The following is a 23,088-nucleotide window of genomic DNA, read 5'->3' as shown; positions in this document are numbered from 1 at the left end:
AAAATAAATTTTAACACACGTTCACTGAATGTAAAAAAAATGACAGTATGCAAGAAGGTCAAGACAGAGGACGATTAATTTAATCACCCGGTCTTGACCCTCTCAACATACCGTAATTAATACTGTGCAGCAATATTTTAATATAATCGGGCAATCGTCGATTAGAGTGCCAGAAATGCATGTTAATGGCTTTCTTTTTTGCCCCAGTTGTCCTCCAAACCCAATAAAAAAACTGGAAACAATGGTCAACCAGAAGAGAACCAAGTTAACACGTTGATCTACATAATGGGGTGTGACGCAGATGATGTGCTGTGCTCTCTTCACCTCATAGACGAACAGACGAGTGAGTATAACACTGTAAAAAATAAAATAAAATCGCATTTCATAATTTGGAGAAATGTAATTTTTGAAAGAGCGAAATTTTACCAGCGACAACAAGAAGGAGGTGAAGTTGTAGGTAGCTTTATTACAGCGCTGTATTGGTTGTCAGAGCATTGCGATTACAGAGAATTGCACAGTGAAATGATCCGAGAAAGAATTGTTTTGGGCCTCAGAGACGCTACATTGTCAGAACAGCTCCAAAGGCACCTGGAGTAACACTAGAAAAAAAGCAGCGAATTTAGCTTGCCAAAGTGAATCTGTTCGAAAGCAGCAAGATACATAGAAGTTATAAAGCTCCAATCCACTACTTCAGAAGCTGTAATGGAGCATTTTAAGTCAATTTTTGCACGCCAAGGGATTCCAGAGAAAGTAATGTCAGACCATGGACCACGATTTGTTTCTGATTACTTCAAGAACTTTGCAGGCATATACGGATTTTCATATCACCTCAAGTCGAACAGTATCCTCAAAGTAACGGAGAGGCAGAACGTGCGGTGAAGACAGTTAAAAGGTCTCCTGAAGAAATCCACCGACCCATACCTAGCTTTGATGGCATATCGGACAACACCCTTATCAAATGACCACAGTCCTGCGGAACTACTGATGGGTTGGACACTGCGCACACCTGTACCTGTCCTCTCATCCCATTTGGATCCTAAATGGCCAGACCTATCCAAGCTCAAAAAGAAAGAGGAGCACAGCAAAATGTCAGCTGAAGCATTTCAGAGCACGCAGAGTGAGAGATCTGGAGAAATTACAGAACAGAGACTCTGTCTGGGTGAGTGACACAATGGAAAAAGGGACAGTGAGCAGGCAACCCTCGCTCCTAGTTTATCAACACACCCAGAGGAGTAGTCTGGAGCAATCAACGTCACTTGAACCCAACTCCCACTGCTCCAGCTGGATCTTTGAATGTACAAGACCACAGAGGACACTTCAGTAACTGCGACCAACAAAGACTCATCTGACGCTCCAACCCTGAAGTTGGATACATTGTTGCATTTAACAGCTGGGGCAGTCCAAGCTAAACAAAGATACGCTGCCTTTTGTTTTAATACTCTGTGTTGTGTATTTATGCGACCCAATTGCTGTGCTTATGTAACATGAACTGTTGTGTGATACATCTGTTACTGATTCTGTCCCAGTCAGTGAGATGCGATGAGGTTAAAATTTCTCTAACCACGAACGCAGGTGAGATCAGCTCTTTTGCATGACTCTTAAGGTACTCTCAGTGTGGGGGCTGCCAGTTCGCTCCCAGCTTCTGCCCTGTTGCACTTACTCAGACACTGAGACACTTATTTATTGATTCGGTTTATTGAACATCTAAAACACAAGGTACAACCAGTAGTTTCAGGATTGCATACACGGTCCCAGGAAGGAGCACTTATTTCTACTGCTATCTGTATGCTGATAGCCTTCCTGCTCTAGCATTTTACAGCTATTATTCCTTATCACACTGCTGCAGCAGGGTGATCCTGGTTTCATACCCTGATGGCTTTATTTTTTTTTGGTGGGGCAACACTTTCCCTGTACTACTCTCACTGAAAAATAAATACATAAATGAATTAATACATAAACCCATGAGATTTACAGTCTATTTTATTTTAAAATAATAAAATATTGTACAGACAGACAATCTCATATATAACCATTTGTAAATCTTCATGTTTTAATAGGTTTCACAAACTGATGGATTGTGCATGTCCAATAAATAACTAATATTGCTTCTGTTCAAATCTTTTTTTTTTTTTTTTTAATATTATTTGCTAATTTAAAAAAAAAAAAAAACGTAAATAATATCTTAAGTTTAAAAAAATTAGTCTGTGTGTTGCCAGGCTCTCTTGGCAGCCATTTCTGGGTTTCTTTGTTACCAACAGAAAATCAGCTTGTTCCACAGCTAGCCAATCAGAAGTGATAGGGGTGGGATGTAAATACTTCTTAAAAAGTTTGCGTGTAGATGCTGGACTTCCACAGTTCAGTTTTCAGAAACTTGCGTGGCTCTCTACAAATATACCCGGAGTGTCTTTCTAGCAACAGAATGAACACAGGAAAAATAAATATAGAAAAACTCATTTGTCCAACAGGCAAAGTATAACGGCAAATCTTATTATCCCTCACACAAATCTTATAGTCCCGGGCTTCGGGCGATATGAACTGCACAACCCTGCAGATTATGGAAACGTTACTGGTATTGCATGAGAGCAACCTGCCACTTAATATCCACAGTTTCACAATAAAACAGTTCACTGATTTCATGTTGCTTACACACTTTTTGATGTGTACGAGAGCATTAATTAACCAACAATTTCCAGGCATAGATTGTCCTGCTTCTGTCACACAACAGAAGGTGAACACTAGACTTCTTGGCAGAAGCCACCACTTGGCTCATTAATCTACCACTCTATGGAACACTTCCAGTAAACGAGAAGTGTTATCAGTATATCTGAATCACTGAACAGCATCTGATTGAATTAACACCTTCTTTCTGTCTTTCCGTCTCCTCACCCAAGAACCATCCAACGCTCAATCCCCCTCAAGACTTGAGGGCACACTCATATTTTCTTGGTGAAAGGCAGCTGGTCTTGACTGCAAAGCATGTTCTGCATCAGAAGATCATCACTCCAGTCCTGGCTGGGATCCAAGCACTAGCTCATTAATCGAAATCCCATCAGGGTGTATGGGAGGGGAATCAGGCAGGACTTGCCATGGTGACAGAGATTGCTCTTCAGGGAAAAGAGAGAAAACAGATAAACAGACTGCAGATTCTACTCTACCAATCACAACAGTCTCTGGGATCTGAAATCTGAAAGCGCTGTTCAATGTGGAGCGTGCCGTTTCTCAGGTCAGGGTCCTCCTTCCCCCACAGCAGTCAGGAAAGCAAGCAAGCAAGCAAGAATCTCCTGGCCCTGGCCAGAATAGGAAACCACAGACTTGGCAAAATACATTTCCAAAGCATAAGCAACTATTATGACGTCAGGTTGATAAATAAAAAAAAAAAAAAAAGTGTTACTGAATTAATGAAACCTGATAAAGAGAGAGACTTAAAGCCTAAACCAGATACAAAGTGAAGCAAAAAGTAGTTGAAAAAAACAAACAAAAAAACCACCTTATTATCATCATTATCTTTCTACAAAATGCCAGTTAAATACACACATCAGATACTGCTTTGGAACACCTTAAAATATAAGCAAAGGTGGGGGGTGGGCAACTCCCAAAAACATGGAGTCATTCTCTATGTGAGCATTCTTGTAGTTCTAATCTCCATAGCTTAATGATTAAATCGACCCTTTGTTACAGAATTAATATATTATTGTATCAGCCTTTCTTAACTATACTGTTGATAACAAATTCAACACATCTCGCCCTGCCTGCCTGGCTGCCTGCTTTCTAAACAAACAATCAACATTAAAACTGCTACAGCCGCGATTGCAGAAATCATGACTTGAAACGGAATGCATTACCCTGTATTTACACAGCTTCGGCTCCTAGCAGACTTCCACCCAGAGCCATAGAACGGCACCACCGTCTCTGTCATGAAATACGAATCACACATTTGCAGAATGATCTGTGCAGAAGTAAAGTGCAGGTAAAGCGAATACTTTAATGCTATTTGAACTAGTTGTAATTTGCTGTACTTGCAGTACTACAGACATGATCTAGGATTTTAAAGCTGCTTAACACTTTGGAAGCTAGGATTTCATTTAACCTAGTAGCTACAAACACCTTTTTCTTAAAGCAACAAAAACTCTAAACAGGATCTAGGAGTAAAAGTTTAGAGTTTTTGCTGAATTATATTAATGGGGCCCTTGCTAGAATTTAAGTAACACAATTTATTGCAGTTTGAAAAACAGTGATGTTTATTATTACACTTTACATAGCACCACTAATGTAAAGCTGTCAATGATACTGGAACACTTTTTGATAAGTAACAGTTAAAAACTAAAACAGAAATGTGATCTTTGTGCAACACAATTGCCAGGGTTGAAAATGTTTTCCTGTCAGTTGCAACGCTGTCATGCTTGAAATTGGCAAGCGCAATATTAATAGCAATATCATATCATTTTAATAAACAATATGGAAGATAATGAATTCCGTGTTTGAATTTTAAAAAGGCACTGCATAAATCTGGTGATACAGAGCAGTGTGTTTATTTTCTAACTCAGCCCACGTAACATCCAAATAAGTAATTTCTGGTGGGAATAAACATATACAATGCAATCACATCTTTACAAAATAATTTTCATTTCGGAATATTCTTCTAAAAACTGTAAACAGGAGCACGTTATCAACTAACATTTTGTAACAGTGTGGTTGCTTGCAATTGCAGTACTAGCTACATGCTAGAGGTTGCATTCCCACCAGTTTAATTTAATCTTCATTGTATAATAAGTAACACATACACAGGGTCACTTATTTTTCAGGTTTTTAAAAGCACAGAGAAGTTTTTGGAATGGAACAGTGTTATTGAACTCCTGACCGTACCATAACAACAAAAGTGAGAGGGGGGAAATAAAAATCATATTTCCTAAATTAAAACAAATATATTATTAGTTTCCCCAGTGTTGAAGACACAAATACAAAAACATTATCACTGATTACCAATTTTAATCCACATTTTAATCCAGACAGAAACACAGATGTGACCAGTGTGTGCTGAACTATATATTCCACGTCTCCCTATTCAGTGCAATGGAACAGTCACAAGCCACTCTGCCTAGCAACAACATCAGACCATTATTTTTGGAGTTCTATTTCTGTAAAACTAGGACCCCCCAAAAAATATTAATACCCTGTTGCACATTTACAGCCCTGGGACTATGTGTATGCTGAGAGTGGTTGATTAATTTGCTATTCCTTTTGTGATACAAGTGTATAAAAAAAATGTAATAAAAATGAAAAACACTGTCTAAAAGTATTCAACCAAATGGCACCCTGTTCACAGGGTTTACTGAGCCTGCAAACCCAACCACGGCATATTGGGGGGGTTTTACCCCCTTTGGCCTGGTCGTAAAATCGACATTAAACAGGACCTTCACTCAACCTCAACTATGACTGCGTGGTATATGAATCCCAACCCTTTTCAAAAGAACGCCCTTCATCTCCACTCCTCAGAACAAGAGAAAATGGCTGAATGTGAAAACTGCTGAACAGCGATTCTGTGACTTAACCAAAAATGAATTGCAAAACATTTTTTGTTATTTAGTTATATTATGTTATTTATTTATTTGTTTGCTTATGCTGTATCAGCTATATTTAAAAATATATATAAAGTCATATTTACTTTCCAACCTTGTTTCACTTGTTTTCTTGACTGATTCATATATTAAATTAGTACTGCAGACTCAGCTCAGAGTGGAGAATTAAATGCCCTTCGAGAAGACTATGTTTACCTCTGGGGTAACCTGCAGCTTTGGGCATTACACCTCTGTTGGTAACAAAATTTCTCCCTCAGGGCAATTATTTTCCACTATAGCCCTCCTCTCCAGTCCATATTTTACTATATAATAATTTATATAGTATTTATTTTTATATAGCGCCTTTCATAGTGGACACCCATAATGGTGTTTTAGAGTTTGGCACTATTAAGCTTGGCTAGAATTGGACTGGTGAGCTGGAGGTAAAGCATTCCGACCTCATAAGTGCTCACAATGCTTATCAAAAATATCTGTACAGCAAATCAATTACATTGAATATTCCTCACATTACTGTGCCTCAGCTCCCCAACCTGCCTATACACCCCTGATGAGGACTGGCCTGATGAGCGATTCTGGAATAACAATGCAAGACTGCAGTCCTGTCCTTGGCTCACCGCACACCAACGACCCCTGTAGACTGGCCGGGTGCCTGCGGGCCTGCTTGTAAGCTGCCCAGAGCTGTGTGGTCCTGCATGATGAACCTGCAGAGTGGAAAGAAGCGGACGGCTGACGGCACATGTTTCAGAAGACGCGCGTGTCGCTTGGCCTTGTTTCCACGTCGGAGATATGGTTTTCTGGCCGCAAGTCTTCCATGAAGACCACTTCTGACCAGACTTCTCCGGACAGTAGATGGGTGTACCAGGGTCCCACTGTTTTCTGCCAATTCTGAGCTGATGGCATTGCTGTTCCTTACCCAGTTTTATTCCTCCTACACAGCTGTTTCTGTTTCAGTTAATGATTGTGCTTCAACCTACATATTGAATTGATGATCACTATCACTTGTTTGGTATAATTGTTTAATCATACACCTGACTATATGCCTACAAAATCCCTGACTTTGTGCAAGTGTACCTAGAAGAATTGATGCTGTTTTGAAGGCATAGTGTGGTCACACCAAATATGGATTTGATGTAGATTTTTCTTGTGTTCACTCACTTTGCATTTAGTTAATTGATAAATATAATCTATAACATGTCTATTTTTGAAAGCATTCTTACTTTACAGCATTTTTTCACACCTGCCTAAAACTTTTGCACAGTACTGTATATCCCAGGATACAGCAGACGTTTAGTCAGATAATCAAATAACATTCAAAATGTGGTTCTCTGTCACTTTACATTATCACCGGATAATGTTGGCCTATCAAAGCCTGATTATTGTGGCAATTGCTGGGCGTGGTAACTTCTAGCTTGATCAAAAACTAAATTGAAATACTTACCCAGAATTATAATATTTAGTGCATGAGGAATGAGAAGAGAACGTAAATCAGTTTATGAATATTCAAAAGAAAACAAATGTTTCGATTTTTTCTGAGATTTTTTATCCCGACTTTTACCAATGTTTCAATTTAAAACTATTTTGTACCAATTTTATCCCTATTTCAATAGATGTAAAATAAACTCTGAAAAATTCCCAGATTTTTTTTTTTTTTTTTTTTTTTTAAAGCTAAAAACTGAAAATGCAGAACACTATACATGGTTTACATTTGTGGTATGATTATTATCCAACTGAAAAGGTTAATGTGGGTGGGATCTAGAATGTTACTTTATAACATGGGTTCTCAGCCTTTTTTGAATCACACCCCACCAAATAACAGAGAGAATTATAAATCACGTATCAGAAATCAACCAATCACAGTGAAGTATTTGTCAAAATTCCAGTACATGTGTACAGAACACCACACCTAATTCCAACGTTAACAAAAAAAAAAAAAAAAAAAAAACACACACACACAAATATCTGGGAACTTTTTGTAAAACAAATCATCCATTAACTGCACTCTTTCTTAATTTTGATTAACATGGCGCTAGTTTCTCTGAAGAAAATATTACTGAAATGGCTGCAAACTTTTAAAAACACTGAGGGCGAGGTTCATCTGCAACACCAACAAAGGTAAATCTAACTTAAGTAACTTTTTTCATTTTCCGTTTGTTTTTTTTTGATGATGATGCCCCTGCAAATTGCTCTGCCTTTTTGCACAAGCGACACACATTCATTATGCACTTAGCAAGGGTGCAATGTGGTGGGATGAGAACTCTCACTGATTCTTAAACACAACATATTGCCCATCTGCTAATTTAAAAAAAGTGTCCTGAAAACCAGTAAATCCAAAATTATTATTCTGAAATTGCTCATCTCTGTCTCCGCTTCAAATGTGGATCATTTACCAACCCATCAGATTTACAGCTCCCCACAGTACAGCCACTCCCCACTGAGGTCACACCCACAGAAAGGCGGTCAAAGTTTTCCTCTTGGTCTGAAATAAAAGACCGCTCCCCTCGAGACGTCTTTTATGTAGAGATCTGCTTGAATTAGCGCGTGCCGGGATAAAGAAAAACACTGCCTTCCAGTATGTGCTTCATATACTGCAGCCCTCTTTGTTATTCTTGTTATAGTTCTTATGTGCAGTTTATCAATGATGTTACACCATGCTAACATGGGATTTTTGCAAACCTTAGGTTATCAAAGGATGCAGGTGTTGTAATGAGGCTTCCCTTCAACACATCAGTTAGTGAAATCTGAAAACTGCTGTTGCAATATTAGTACTCCCGAACAAAGCAAATCCATTTTACAGTGTAAAATAGAAATGATAATCAAATAATAGGAATTGAACTTTGATGTTTTGCTGAACTAAACAGAGACTCAAGAACAAGGAATACTGTAGTAGGAAATTAACTAAGAATATTGCCTGTCAAGTATTTCATTTTGTTGCATCACATTCAATTCTCCCTTTACAGACAGTGTTTATTTTGTGCGTCACAGCTTTTGAGTTTGGTCAGTACTGCATGTGACTATTTGTCTAAGGTATCGTGTTGTCAGGTCTAAATATCAGGGAAATCTGAAAGAAAACACATAATGTTTTAGTACTTGCTTACAGTCCTCTGTTTAACCTTGGCAGCCATGTAGACATTATTAAACCCAATCCTATAATGACAGAAATCGTTACACATTTTAACTTTTGACTTAGGATCCCTGTCTAGGGAATCCGTGTACCCACAGCAAGTTATTATTACAGTGACAAAAATACCAGCCTTTTCATTGTAGGTCCCTTTAGATTCAATTAATTGATCTGTTTTTTCCCTGCTCCCTCAGAGAACAGATCATTGTATGAACGTAGCAAACGAAACTTACAGTTTTGTGATATCAGCATTTAAATTATAAATTCATGAATCAGCCATCAGATTGTTGTAGTTATTATGAACTGGCCCCCGGTCTACCTTGCTGCCCTCTGTAACTGAAAGTCTCTCGTTCTGTTGCTGAACTTCTGATGTGTAAAACAGCAGAGTAACTCGACATGAACCGCCTACCTTTAATATTGAGAAGGACAGAAGCCCTTCATTATAGACTGCAAGATTACTCTTGATGGTCTTACTCAAAAAGACCTATTGGCAAAGGTGATAATACACAGTAGATGTTAAACCACAACCCTGCAGTTGTTAAAAAGCATTCACTGGTATAACCTTTTTAACACCCCCACTCAATAGGGCAGTACCTTTTATTAAACTATTTATAGCACATCAGGCTGGCAGATTCATGAAACATCTTTGTATGCCCTTTCAGTTAAATTTAAAAGATAGCACATATCGAACTCTGTCTTCACAACTGAACTATATTTACTACAGTCTTATCCTACTGTTTTCAATAGCAGTACACGGATAATCTCTTGACACTATACTGTCCTGTACCATTAGGTGCTTGAATAGCATAAGGAATCATAATAAATGTACCAGCAGCAACCTCTGGAAGAAGTGCAGCAAAGGAGAGAGTGATTACTGTAATAAAACGTTCAGATTTAAACTCTGGTCTTCCCATGTAAAATATGTATTTGTTCTCCAATGAGCTACAGCTTGTTGACTACCTGCATTGAGTGTTCAGGTTACTATTTGTATTCCTGCACACCTTTTAGGTTTCACATCCCTCAGTGAAAGTCATTATTCCCAATCATCCATGACTCCAAAAATAATTAATCACAGTTTAAAACTTGATGATTCTTCAGACAGAGCACATCTTTGTACTCCAGCAGTGTGTGCCATTCCTTTAAGATGTACAGCACACTGCTAGTCCTTGGTTGCTGAGCTATAGTCTGGAAGAGAGGCACTACAACTAGTCAGTGCAAGACAATGAGCCAAATTCCAAATAAATGGTATTCTGGAGGTACACTGTACATGGTGCATGCACATTAAATCAAACATATGTACTTAACAAACCAAATGTAGCTTGATTGGTTATTTGTGGGTGCCAAAAGGTGCAGTGATAGCTTATAAAAGCTTAACTAAGTATAGAATAACCTCTAATAAATGGTAAACTCAGAGAACCGGAGTGGAGTATTACTGGAGTGAATTCTGATTGTGAAGGAACTTCAGACAACAACACATAACCTTGAAGCAATCTAACTGGCATTAATATTCACAGCTTTGTTCTTTTTCTTTGATTGTACCTGTGAACCATATGTCATTACTTGAACTCTACTTAGGTATTCATCTACTAGGGGTGTGTAAAAACGTTCTTGGAATTGTCTTTGAAGCCCGATTCACACGGGAATAAAAATCACCACATAAACAGGTGGTTTCGGAATTTTTACCGACATCCGTGAAATTTAGTCCTGTGCGAACCGTCCGTTTCTATTTTATCACAGATAATTTTCACAGAGGTCCTCTGATTTTTTTAATCCGTAAAATTTCTAAGTCAAACGTCCTGTGTCTCTTTATTCCCAAGTGAATTGCATGTCAGTGTTATGTTAGAATTGATATAACATTTCCGGGGTATTCGTCTCAAAACAATCCAGCCTTCACAATAAACCACAATATAATATTAAAAATGGTACAATCTGTCCTGAGAGTCTCCAGTTCAGTATAATGCTACGAATTTGCATAACCAAACTGAGGACGGGCAAAAATACACAACATAATTGGCGACTCTTAAAAAAAATGAATGCTTTTAATGCTGCACTGAAGATATGAAAAGTATGGAAACACATATAATAATTCAAAGGACTAAATGGTTATTCTAGCATTTGGAAAAAAAGGTACAACGAAATTAGTTATTTACACCAGGTTCACTGTTTACAAGTCAGGCACAAAAGTGCCTTCTCTGGCCACTACATTGCATTTCATTTTGAATTTACAGACTTCCCTTGATAAAAAACAATCCATGTCTGGGAGGTTACTACACATCCTCTGCTTTTGACCAACTCTGAGGACACTTGGTTTCTTAGTCCCGTGCGAATCATGCTTAATAAGTATTTAAAAATCGGCATGTATTTCATTTTCATTTGTCAGTTTACGACCTTAGTTCACCAGTACGGCAGTAAAAATGCCAGTGCCCTGGATGAAAGGAAAATATTCTTCCAATCGGCTTTTAAAACACTCACTGTGGAAGTTAATTCCCATTGTTTTGAAGTCAACACTTTAATAAATGGATTTATTGAATACCTGCTTGAAAAATACTTCTTATAAAATGGGTCTTTAAAATACTCTATCCTGATTGGTCAAAACAGGTCACATGGGGTGTTGATAGTACAGTATAAGTTGGCACTTATAGAGCACTAGTAGATTTCGTTATGTCACTAGTCTTTACATAAAAAAAAAAAAAGTCACATTGGAATTTATCACAATTAACATGACGGATGATAAATGCTGACCTTTTGAGAAACCGAAGTGTACATGAGATATTGAATGACTCTGAGTTGGACACTGATGACCGATTAAAGTTGTGAAAGTATTCAAATCAATTCAAAACTTGCCATTCCAATACCTCTGCTCCTTCTCCTTGAACTCTGTCAGAACTGCAGCTTTTCCCTATCCCATTCTGAAAATAAACAGTTAAAAAATATCTTAAACTTTCAGCTTTTCAAAAAAAAAAAAAAAAAAAAAAAAAAGGATTTGGTTCGTTCTAAAAGCAGACTTAGGTGGTTAAATGGATGCTCTGCTACTGCTGCCCCCGTCGATGTCCGTACTCCTCCTCTGGTTGGTTGCATCTCCTGCCCTGCCTGCTGCCACTGGTCCCGCCTCCTGCACAGCTGTGTGATCTGATGCAGAATGTTTATAAATGCATCTCGACAATTCCTGCCGTACCTTTCTCTCCACATCTTCTGCTGTGCCCTGCATTGTTTTAAACTGTTTCTTAACACAGGCCCAGTAGTTCTCCAGCTGTAAACTGCAAAGTCAGTTCGATAAGCAACCGGGTATTCCATAATGCAAATAACATCTTTTTCGCCACTGTGAAGCCTCCAGTCACTACCCTGGATAACGAAGGACAATTAAATACAAAGAAAAAAAAAAAACACTCACCTGATACTGTTGCAGGTCTTGTGAGGAAGGGCCTGCGTGATTTAAAGGCAGACTCTCTTGTGCTGTGTCATGATGAAAATGGCCAATAATATTTCACTTTAAAATGTAATGAAGAAACCAAGAATTACAAGAAGTACAACAAATCAAATAATGAAAAAACTGCACTTTCAATGGGAATGTTCAATTCAACATCCATAAAATCGCTTTTTTTTTTAAATTAAAAATATTCTATGGAACAATTGTCTAGCTCAGTTTTAGACAGAAGGATATTTAATAAAAATGACTTTTTTGTTAATTAAATGATTTACATTTTTTTTTCAATTTAGTTAGTTAACCCATTTTATAAGTGTATAAAAGCACTTCAGGGTGTGTGAAACTCTCGAATATCACCACACCACGGGCGGCTGAAGTCACTCTGCTTCGCCTCGTGGTTTGCAACGCAACTGGGGCATATCACACATCCTGTCATGCCTTATTGCCTACTTAAAAACAATTCCAAGTACGAGTAACACTTTTTTGCACACCCCTAACACATTAATGACCACAATCACAGTGCCAAACTCTTGAGGGTTTACAAAGTTGCATACAAGGATGACTATCAATTATAACTAGCCTTGGTGGCAGTAGCTGAGCTGAGATTCAAATCCAGGATTCCTACTACAGATGCCTAATAAGGAGACTTTCAAATCAATAAATCCACTACAGTCCCCGCTGTGGAGCAGTCAGGCAGGCATGCATGCATGCATGGTCAATAACAAATCAATTATATAAGATTACACAGACTTTCTCCGTCACAGGATTAACTCACTACAGAACACAGCTGTAACACTGTCAGATAGGCTTCGAGTGGGGAAAGCTTTAACAATTACAAGGCTATTATAGAGATATTCTCCAAAAACACTAGACACAGGCAAGATTGCTGATTTTATGGGGAAATAAAGCGTCGCCCCTCCCCCCTAAAAAAAAAATACAGAAGAAAAAAAAACAAACAAACAGGATTTTAAGTTCAGTCCTCTTGTATGTTAAATATACACATCTGCCACGTTTAAAAACTGGAGGATGAATACCCTGTGCATTTTATAAAAGGTGACCACACTCTAAATATTGGTTTTGTGTTTTGACAGGAATAGGGATTAAACCCCTATCCATAAATGAAAAGTAGCTCCCTGGTTTCTTCCAGTCAAGACAAGTGAGAATGTGGCAGGAATGGCGACTAACCAATTACTTTACTGATCAACCTATTTACTGTAGGTAGGTGGAGATATAAAATAATGCCGAAAACATGTGCGTCTTTCAAATAGTGCTGGAACAAGCGTGGAGTTTTCATAGTCTTTCAAAGTTTAAACAAATACTTCCTTCATTTTAAAATTAGCTGGAAAAAAAAAAAGATACATTTGTACCATATTACAGCAAAAAAAATAAATCTTGGGAGTAAACCAAACTCATTGCCGCATCGAAATAAAAAAATAAAAGATATTTCAGACATAATAATCTTTATTTTAAAATAATAATAATAATAATAATACTTTATTTTATATAACGCAATTCATGCAGCACACCTCAAAGCGCTTTACAATCTAAAAACACACCAACACATAATCATTAATAACCACACAGACTATACATATTAAAACACAGAGCTCAAAACACACGTACTATACAAATTCATAACAGCAGATCTCTATATAGGCTGATATGCCAATTTAAAAAGAGTTTTTAAGTGACTGTTAAAAATATCAACTTTTTTTAACCCTTAATTGTCTGTGGAAGGGCATTCCATAACTTGGGTGCATAACAGCAAAATGCCCTGTCTCACATAGACTGGCGCCTAATTTTTGGGACTCTTAAGAGCCCAGCTTCAGCAGATCGCTGGTTTCGAACAGCAATATATTCAATTAGCATATCTGATGTAGCTTGTTGCCAAACTGTTCAAGGCCTTACATGTCAGCAGTAATATTTTTCAATCAATCATGAACTTAACAGGCAGCCAATGCAGGGTTGTCTACACAGGTGTTACACATTCAGAGGATTTAGATCTAGCTAGAATTCGAGCAGCCGAATTCTGCCATCATTTCATGTATGACAGCGTAAAAAGACAGACTGCACAAGGGGCAGAGTTGAAGGACTGTACAAGATCAAATCAATTGAACATCAACACACAGCCATACTTATACAATTGTAATGTGAATTTGTTTTCAGGGGGAACACGAGCTGCACTGCAAAGGTTAAGGCTGATCTTACATGCAGGGAAACAATGTAGTGTAGTTTCACTACTGATGCACAGAATAGTGAAATAGAAAACCAGCTAGGAATAGTGACATAGAAACACAGCTAGCTGGCGACGTTGGATGGGGGGGGGGGGGGGGGGGGGGGGGGGGTGCAAATACCAAAGCAGAAACGATGACATATTAATAGGAGGATTAATTGTGTTAACCATGGGATGCAAGACAATGTCCGGGTTCTGTAAATCTTAGGAAACAGCCCCATGCATTCCACAAGTTTTGTCATTCCTGTAATGAGTTTATTGTATTACACGCACCTATGGATAATGTGCAATGTTTTCACTGCCCAGGTATTGTTTCTTAATTACACTGCACTGTATAATTCACATAGCATCAAGCAGATAGTACACTACTAAGTGTGCACAAGCGCAAGGAAAAGCAGATCAAGTTCAAAGTCTGAAACACACTATGGGCCACTTTGGGGATTTTTTGATTTTGTTCAATGAAATATGTTTGAAATATTTCATTTTAAATAAACTCCCCTTTGAAATGAACAGTAGGGCTAGATTTTTATTTTTTTATTTTTGTATTTATTATTTCATGAAAAATACAAAATGTGGTTACATTAAGCTTTATACTGACCATTTTGTTATTACATTTGAAACAGAGTAAAATATCAATATATTTGGAAAGGGCTAATAAATTGGTATCGTGCTAGTACTATTTGATAGGTTGGCAAATTCAAAACACAAGCTTTTTGAAATTCACAATTAGAATAAGCATATTAGTTTAAAGAGCTATCTTTTAATATCGCCTAGCTTTTGTCAAATATTTTTTTCTAACATCGCTGGTAAAAAAAAAACATTACTTCACTCAGTTTTAAGATCGCCCAGTGTATAAGATTTTACATTAAGATGAGGTCATGTAATAACTCTCAACAATTTCTAATCATTTAATAGCAAAAAAAAAAAAAAATCACAAAATTATATATGTCTTACATTTGTTACATTATACATTTTATTTACAGCTAAGTTAGCGCTTTATACAAATTGTACTCGGTGAAATATATTATAGTATTTTAATACTGCATTTTAATTTGGCATATCTTAGTAAACCACATATACTGCTTTGATGCACATGACATCAATTACACTATAGTGCTAACGGCTATTAACACAAAAATACATGTGTTAATTCTTTGTCATTGGTTGCTGTGGTTCTTATAAAGGTTTCATTGATTTACTGTGATCCACTAGCAGCAGCTCCCACTCACTTTTCAACATTAAAAAGTCAACAAATGCTAGGCAGCTCATGCCTTGATTATCCCGTCTGGGAATGTATATCTATTACAGTGACTGTGCCCTTGTACATTCATTTGTCTTATATCAGAGTTTTACTACACTTGTGATAAAGCCCGGTTAGGCCATTCTGTGGAACAAGTTACTGAGAGTAACAGAATTCCGATACATGGAGGCACCTCCGCCCCTGTCTGTCTGTGTTACTCTGTTACATAGGCATGCATAAGTACTTTAGGTTATGGTGATCTACTTTGTGTTACTGGAAGCTCTAACTTGGCAGGGGATGGATACTGTATTGCTGACATACTTGTTTAAGGAAACATACACTCACAAGATTAACATCTCAGCAGCAGTACTAAAGAAAATAAACGCAGCAGAGTGACAGATGTAGTACAGTACACTGATTAAACAATTTGACAGACACACACACACTGAAACTCCCATCACCACAGTTCTGATCGTTCTTTTGTACAGATGATGCATTTCCACAGCAATAGTGTTTTCCATCTCCCTGCTCGAAGAGACAGATTTGTTCGTAAAATAAAAAGCGATTAAAAGAAATTGGACACCGAGCTATAACAAAGCTTTGAATGCCAAATACATGATGGGATTGGGTTTTTGCATTCCACCTTACAACCTACAGAGGCCAAGAGGCAGAAATCTGCATTGTGTGTTACAGGATTCTGATATGAAAGGGAAAAAGCACAGAACTGAACATGTAATTGGCACTGAAGCTGAGACAGCATATTTTTGGTAATGAGTTTGGCAACATATTCAGAACTCAAACAGAAGGCTGGTTTGGAATACTGTTAACACCCTGAAACAAGGTACTTTTACAGCACAAGGTTCCAAACTCCAGACACAGCACTACTCCTTGTGTGTGTGAGAAGTAGTAGGCTACAAAAGGAATACCCTTCAGTGTTGGGAATGGAGAATTACCTCCCTGCTAAAAAAATAAATAAATAAAATATTTTTTAGAAAATTGCATTGAAGAAAGGGGAGGCATATCTGATTAGCCATCAAAGCATCTGCTTTGTTGAAATGTATCTCCTGCCAGAGGTGACCTCTTACAGCTGCGGAGCACAGTATTGGATTGTGATGCACCCACGGCTTTCCCAATACTGTGTCTCTGAGGGATATACAGTTTCTGGGTTTTTTTTTTTTTTTTTTTTTTTTTTTTGCCTGTTAGTAAAGCTAAATTACCCCTCTCTTTTCCTTTAAAAAAAAAAGCATACATAATTCCCCCTATCATCCCATCTCATCCAAATTAAGGATCATAAAACCATGCTCTGGTTTTCTAAATGACATCTCTGGTCTGTAAAATTTCAATAACCATGAATACTTTTAGCATGCTTTTATAAGCTGCTGCTTTGTTTTGGTGCCATTCAATTTTAACCTGCTGCTGAGAACAATATTTGTGCTGAAATCGATATTTAAATGATTGAATTAGAGAGGCTAGCAATTATGATGTCTGGTAAATTTAATTATTAAAACAGCTGGAATCCTGAATACAGTGTAGCGCTTATAAAACGTTTCCTGTTTCATCCTTTTTGCCCAGTTTCAGTCAAAGTGGTTACCTTATCTGGTTTTCTCTTGCCTTGGGAAACAGTTTCTTCCTTTCTTTGTCATGAAATATCAGGAAACCATTTTTGCTAATCAATGCCACATCCCACAAGCAAATAAAGCAATCAGTGCCCCCGCCTCTACCACAATGAATTAACAAGAAGCAGCTTGACCTTTACAGCAAACAATTCTTACAAATAGGGGTATCCAAGTAACGCCTTCTCCCTTACTGTTATATCTGTTGCATACATAAATGGAAAAAATAAACAGTTAAATATAGCTAGACATTTGAAAATGTGGCTCATGCATTTTTTATATATATATATTTTTTAATGAATTAATGTTCGATGTAGGAGCCAGCCCAGTCTATATCAAGTGACATAAGCTTGGCGTTCAATAGGGCTGTGTTCGAAGACTCGTTCACTAGCCAGGAATTCGAAGGTAGTTTTAAACCTTTGAAGGTTCGTCAAGTTGCTTTCACACACTATGTGTTTTTTGTATTTTTTTCTCTGTTAACAGAGACTGTTTGACAATGTGTGAATACTACAAATCGCACATTAAATGTCACTCACATGCAAAATTCGTTCTTTAGATTTATATAATGCATATTACGAAAACAAAAGTTGTTGTAATAAAAGCCATTATCAAATCGTTACATAGCAACTCCATATAGCGCCGCTGCAGTGTATGGAGCAGGGTATTAGTAAGCCAGAGGTGGAGTGGTGTCTGTAGCGGTTGTAGTGCTTCTGTAAAATATGTACCGAATACCAGTGAACGATAAGTACTATTGTAGAATAGGTTTGAAACATTCAAAATATACGCTAACATTATTTTTGTAACATTTTAATTTCGAAAACTGAGCGCCGTCTGCCCCTCTCCCCTCCAGCTCGTGTTATCCAGAGGCAAACCTTTAATTTCTTCATTCGCCATCTCAACAGCAAAGCGCTGTATAACGTAAGCTGTATTGCAAGAAATGTCTCGAAACCCCTCTGCTGTTTGGGATTTTTTTGTTAAATTCTTTTTTTCTTAATTTTTTCTTAAATTCCCAGATGACCAAAAAAAAAAGTTTATTATTATTATTATTATTTATTTATTTATTTATTTATTTAATTATTATTATTATTATTATTATTATTATTATTATTATTATTAATAATAATAATAATAATATTAGTAGTAGTAGTAGTAGTAATATTTTTAGTAGTAGTAAATGTTACTGTGACTGATAACCTGCTTGGAACACTGCCTTAAATAAAGCTTTGTTTTGCCCAAGTCTGCTGTAGTTGGTGCTGCTGCAATGCAAGCTTACTGTATATACCGCAAGCAGCATCAATTACGTGTAAATAAACAATGTGTATTTTTATTTTTATTTAAAAAAAAAACATGATTACTGTTCTATATCACGTATTTTTAAACTACATGTGGATGTTTTATTCCATTTATTTGGATTACCTGTAAAATAATAGGATTTTCAATCAAATAAACAAGTAGCTATGGTGACGTCACCAGTAAATTATGCAAATTACTATCATCGAAGGTTCAGACCTTCCTTTGGTAATGTGTTCCGAACCTTTGAAAGTCAAAATGTACCCTTCCTTGCAGTCCTAGAGTTCAGTAAATATGTATACATGAAATTATTGTGGGACTTTTCAATTATTGAGAATATTAAAGCCAGAGGTAAACAATGTGTGTTTGTGTTTCAGTTCTCCACACCCTATATGAGGTTTAGTAATTGACTTCTTACTGGACTCCCACTTTTCTTAGCTTTTTAACTCATCCCTCCTATGAGCTCTCCATGTTAAGTGAATGCAGTCTGAATAACTTAATAGAGAGTCATTTGGCATCACATATTTTAATTAGGCTGGCTGGAGAACCTTTCCCTCTTTCAAAATGTTTTATTCTACCGATCAAATTATTCATTTAAAATGTATTTTTTTAAAAGTCAGACAGGCACTGTGACAAAATCATTCTAACTCTACTTGACCCTAGGGTGTCTTATTTCAGAATTTTGTTACTCTTAAGTTGTACTTGGGATATCCCAACCAAATTGCTACTACTTCACAGGCACTTTTAGATTGCAGACAGCCCCAGGCTAGTCAGTCACAGCACTGCTGTATTTGATTATAAACCGTGCTGTTAAATATTCAATAAAAGACCCCTTACATACTGTTTATACTGCACCACACTGACACAGCAATCACTTTTCCTCTGTGCTTGGCGGCTGCACTGTACTGTGCAATCCTCTGCAAAATGCATGCGGCCCTATGTTGAAAACTGAACTCTGATAGGCTGTCAAAAGCAACTTGTCAAGGGATGCAGCAGCAACCTCCTATACAAGCTCACAGTGCCAGCAGCTAATGACAGCAGGTGTCAAACTGCAGGAGGTTCTACAGTTCATGCAAAATGGGGAACAATAGCACAGAAGTAAAAAAAAAAAAAAAAAAAAAAAAAAAGATCAACAATCCTGCACCCCCTCCTTTTCATACCCATCAGAAGATTTTAATAAATACATTTCTAGCCCTCTAAGGTTGTTTCCCAATTTACATTCCCCAGTAGAATACATTAACATGAATAAATATATTAAACATGCAGCATTTACACTAATAACTTCTTGTTGTTTATTCAAATCTGCCCGCTCTATTCCCACTGAGCAGAACAGGATACTTTGTGCAGAGAACGTTCAAACGTTAATGCACCAGAGTAAGATTAGTAGAAAGGAAACCAAAAGAAAAGAAAAAAAAAAGTTTCTTTCAATTAAATGAGCAGAAGAAGTGTGTATAAATCAGCTGGGCGGCCTGTTCTAAAGTCCATGGCACACTTAAACAGAGAAAGGCTGGAAGCCTGAAAAACTCAGAAATGCCTGTGTTGAAGAGCTAGAACTGTGGAAGACAGGGAAACCTCAGTTGCCTTTATGTTAAAAGTTCCATGGTCAGGGACATTGGAAATATTATTTACCAGCACTCTTCACCGGCAGCTGTATTGCTGATCAACAAAAAAAAAAAAAAAAAAAACACAGCACCCATACAACATCACTTTTTATTTGAACGTGTAAACCGGTACTGGGTTAGGCATTCATACAAATACTGAGGAATGGCACTGAAACACTATGGTATTGACAGCACTAAAGAATGCATTTACGCATGCTCAGATTGTGAAGCGCTCTGCAGAACAAATGTCTTTTGACACAACATAAAGTACAGTACGTGTCAAAAAAAAAAATTGATGTGGATAAAACCAGAAAATAAGAGATCAAACTCATGGGGAGGTGGTATTTCATTAGCAAATATGCTCCATACAGCTTTGTATTATTCAACAAGTAGCGTTTTCTGTTGTTTGAATAATACAAAGGTGTGCTAGCTTGTGCAATCTACCGAAAAAGTAAAAAAGTTTAACTTTGAATTTAAAGCCAATTACTGCAGAGCAAACTGCATCACATCACAAATCAGCATAATGTGGTAGCTATTTTAAAACATGCATTATCCAGTTTTACAGGACTAAATATGAACATATTTTAAATATCCTACTTTACTAGTAGGCTAGTGTTTTGCAATTCATCACATATAGTATTGGAAAACATATCGCTTGCAGAAATGTTGTTTTATATTATTAGGCAGTGAGTAAATCAAAACGCAATACAAAAACAAAATGCTTAACTGACCGTTTGTTGATGGTAAAGCCCTGTACTTAGAATGATCCTTTTACTACATTTCTCGAAGAGTTTGAGCTCGTTTCATAACGTTTACGTTGTGTAGTCCATTCTCGGAGACTGCGCATTGGGTCGTTGCCGAACGATGTGTAGCCTAGGGGGCTAGCGTACGCTGGCTGAAAATGCATTAAATATTAAACTCCCGTACGGTTTTTCCTATTGTTTAAACACTTATTACAAACATGGAGTTGTATTATTATTATTATTATTATTAATAATAATATAAAATATTATAATATAATAATAAGACTGAACAAACTTGCTATTGACAGTTATGGCTAATACATACACAGATATATATATATATATATATATATATATTATATTAATATATATATATATATATTCTTGATTACACACAGTCGTATTGGATGGGCCTAATCCGTAGGATTGAAGTAACTAATATTTCACTATCAATGTAACCTGAATTTTTTTTAACTGTTTTTCAAGTTTTACTAGCGAACTGACAGACCAATGTGGTTTAGTAGAAATGCTGTGATGTGATTAAAGTATTTCAAAATGTTATAAAATCTAACAGGACACTGCACCGTTTTGGTGGCGCTTGTCTCACCGTGGGCCCATGTAAAGCTTGATTCCGGGGCCCCCAGTACACTGTTCGTACAAGTAACACTACTGTACCATGGATTCAAACAGCAACAACTACACTATTAAATGTACTGCATTTTACTACAGCCATCGCAAAATTTTTTCTTTAATAACTTCATGTTTTAGACAAGAAAAGCTTATCTCCCCTGACGCTACTGTGGCAGTCAACAGCAGACACAAGTCAATAATACTCAGGTTAAGGCACAGGTCCGGCAAATTTCCCTTGTAGATGCAATCGAGCATCTGAAGAGGCTGGGACCATACACTGCGTGCGCATTTACTTCAGTTTGTTTCAGATTCGTTCAAACACTCAGCCGTATGCGTGAGAAACACTACACACCAGACATAATGTATTCAACTTAAGTTTGCAGCACTGGCGGCACGTACAAGCGAACTTTGTTTGCAGTGTGTCGAAATTCATTCATTTTAAAAAGCCTTACAGTTTTTCGCTTAAATCGTGGGTTCCACGATTACGCAGCACCTGTCAAGAAGAACTTGCGCACGGTTTTAAACCCCTACACGTTGTTTTTTTTTCTGTTTATGGCTTGTGGCGTATAGATCAAAAAAACTGTAACATGGCTAATAACTAATTCACTTGAGATTAATCTAAGTTTTTTTTTTTTTAAATAATAACTGAGCCATGGCAACAGGGGGTCCCTTGCAGTTGCATGGGCTGCGTGAGCCAAAAACCGGTACTGCGTATGGAACTTGAGGGGGTGCAGTATAATGCAGACAACCACTGCCAAGTTATCTTACCCAAGAGCAAAAAGTGAAATTAATGTTTCACCTTGATCTGTCAAAACACTAAAGCATTTCCTTATGTAATAAGCGCTACCGCTATTACAGTAAACGTTCACTACTACATCTCACTGTACAACATTTCAATTTAAAATTAAATTTCACAACATATACGTAGATCCGTCTCAATAATTATGCAAATACAGTTACTTACCAACTTCTTTACAACCGCTTTTTTTGAAGACCGTCGTGTTTTCGTGGTTTCTGCGGGAGATCTGCTGAACCGGTGTTGTAAAACTGCCGCGCTCTCTTTTCTGTTCTATCTTTCCTTCTTTACTCACACATTCATTTAACTTAAGAGAAGAAAAAAAAAAATTAATGAATTCCTCCCGGTGAATCAGCAAGAAAACAACTTGAAAACAACGACAATGCTAAGTTGGTAACAGTAACACAGAAAGTCTTTTGAAAAAAGAAAAAAAGTGTATCAGAGTAGTAAAGCTGTTACTTTCTCTGTATATCAAGCAGGTTCCATAGACGTCATGTGTTGAAGACACAGTTTGTTCAACAACAGAAGCTCTGTTACAAGTCAAGCTACAGACTGAGCTCAGTACATTGTAACTTCTTACAGGACCCTCCCATTGCGGGAAAGGAGAAGGGTGGGTAAACCACCCTCGTTCTGCGTTTACCATTTTCCATAATTTATTATCATTTTTGAAAAGGCAATATATGATACCTCTGAATTATAATTATAAGTCTAAAATGTTTAGCCTTCTGTTTTATACCAAGCATTTATTTTTATTGTGATGTTTCCGACCCCCCTCCCAACACGTAGTACATTTCCACCTCCTTTCTCTGTAATGCATAACCACG

General features: G+C 37.2%; 1 protein-coding gene across 2 annotated transcripts in view; it reads right to left on the bottom strand.

Moving 5' to 3' along the window:
• LOC121315511 (hippocalcin-like protein 1) overlaps positions 1-22,830 on the bottom strand; it is a 52,566-nt gene extending 29,736 nt beyond the window's left edge. Inside the window, exons 1-2 of one of the 2 annotated variants that reach the window (XM_041249660.1) lie at positions 22,724-22,830; positions 22,433-22,571 (exon numbers count right to left, since the gene is read on the bottom strand). The gene's annotated coding sequence lies outside the window, so the exon portion shown is untranslated. Of the gene's footprint in view, positions 1-11,549; positions 11,573-22,432; positions 22,572-22,723 lie in introns of those variants that run through there. The other variant, XM_041249661.1, reaches the window with a different exon arrangement.
• Between the last annotated feature and the right edge of the window lie 258 nt (positions 22,831-23,088).

This window comes from Polyodon spathula, chromosome 5, assembly GCF_017654505.1.
Source record: "Polyodon spathula isolate WHYD16114869_AA chromosome 5, ASM1765450v1, whole genome shotgun sequence".
Classification (NCBI taxonomy): domain Eukaryota; kingdom Metazoa; phylum Chordata; class Actinopteri; order Acipenseriformes; family Polyodontidae; genus Polyodon; species Polyodon spathula.
The sequence above is the reverse complement of the archived record's forward strand: the minus strand, read 5'-3'. Positions and strand labels throughout refer to the sequence as shown.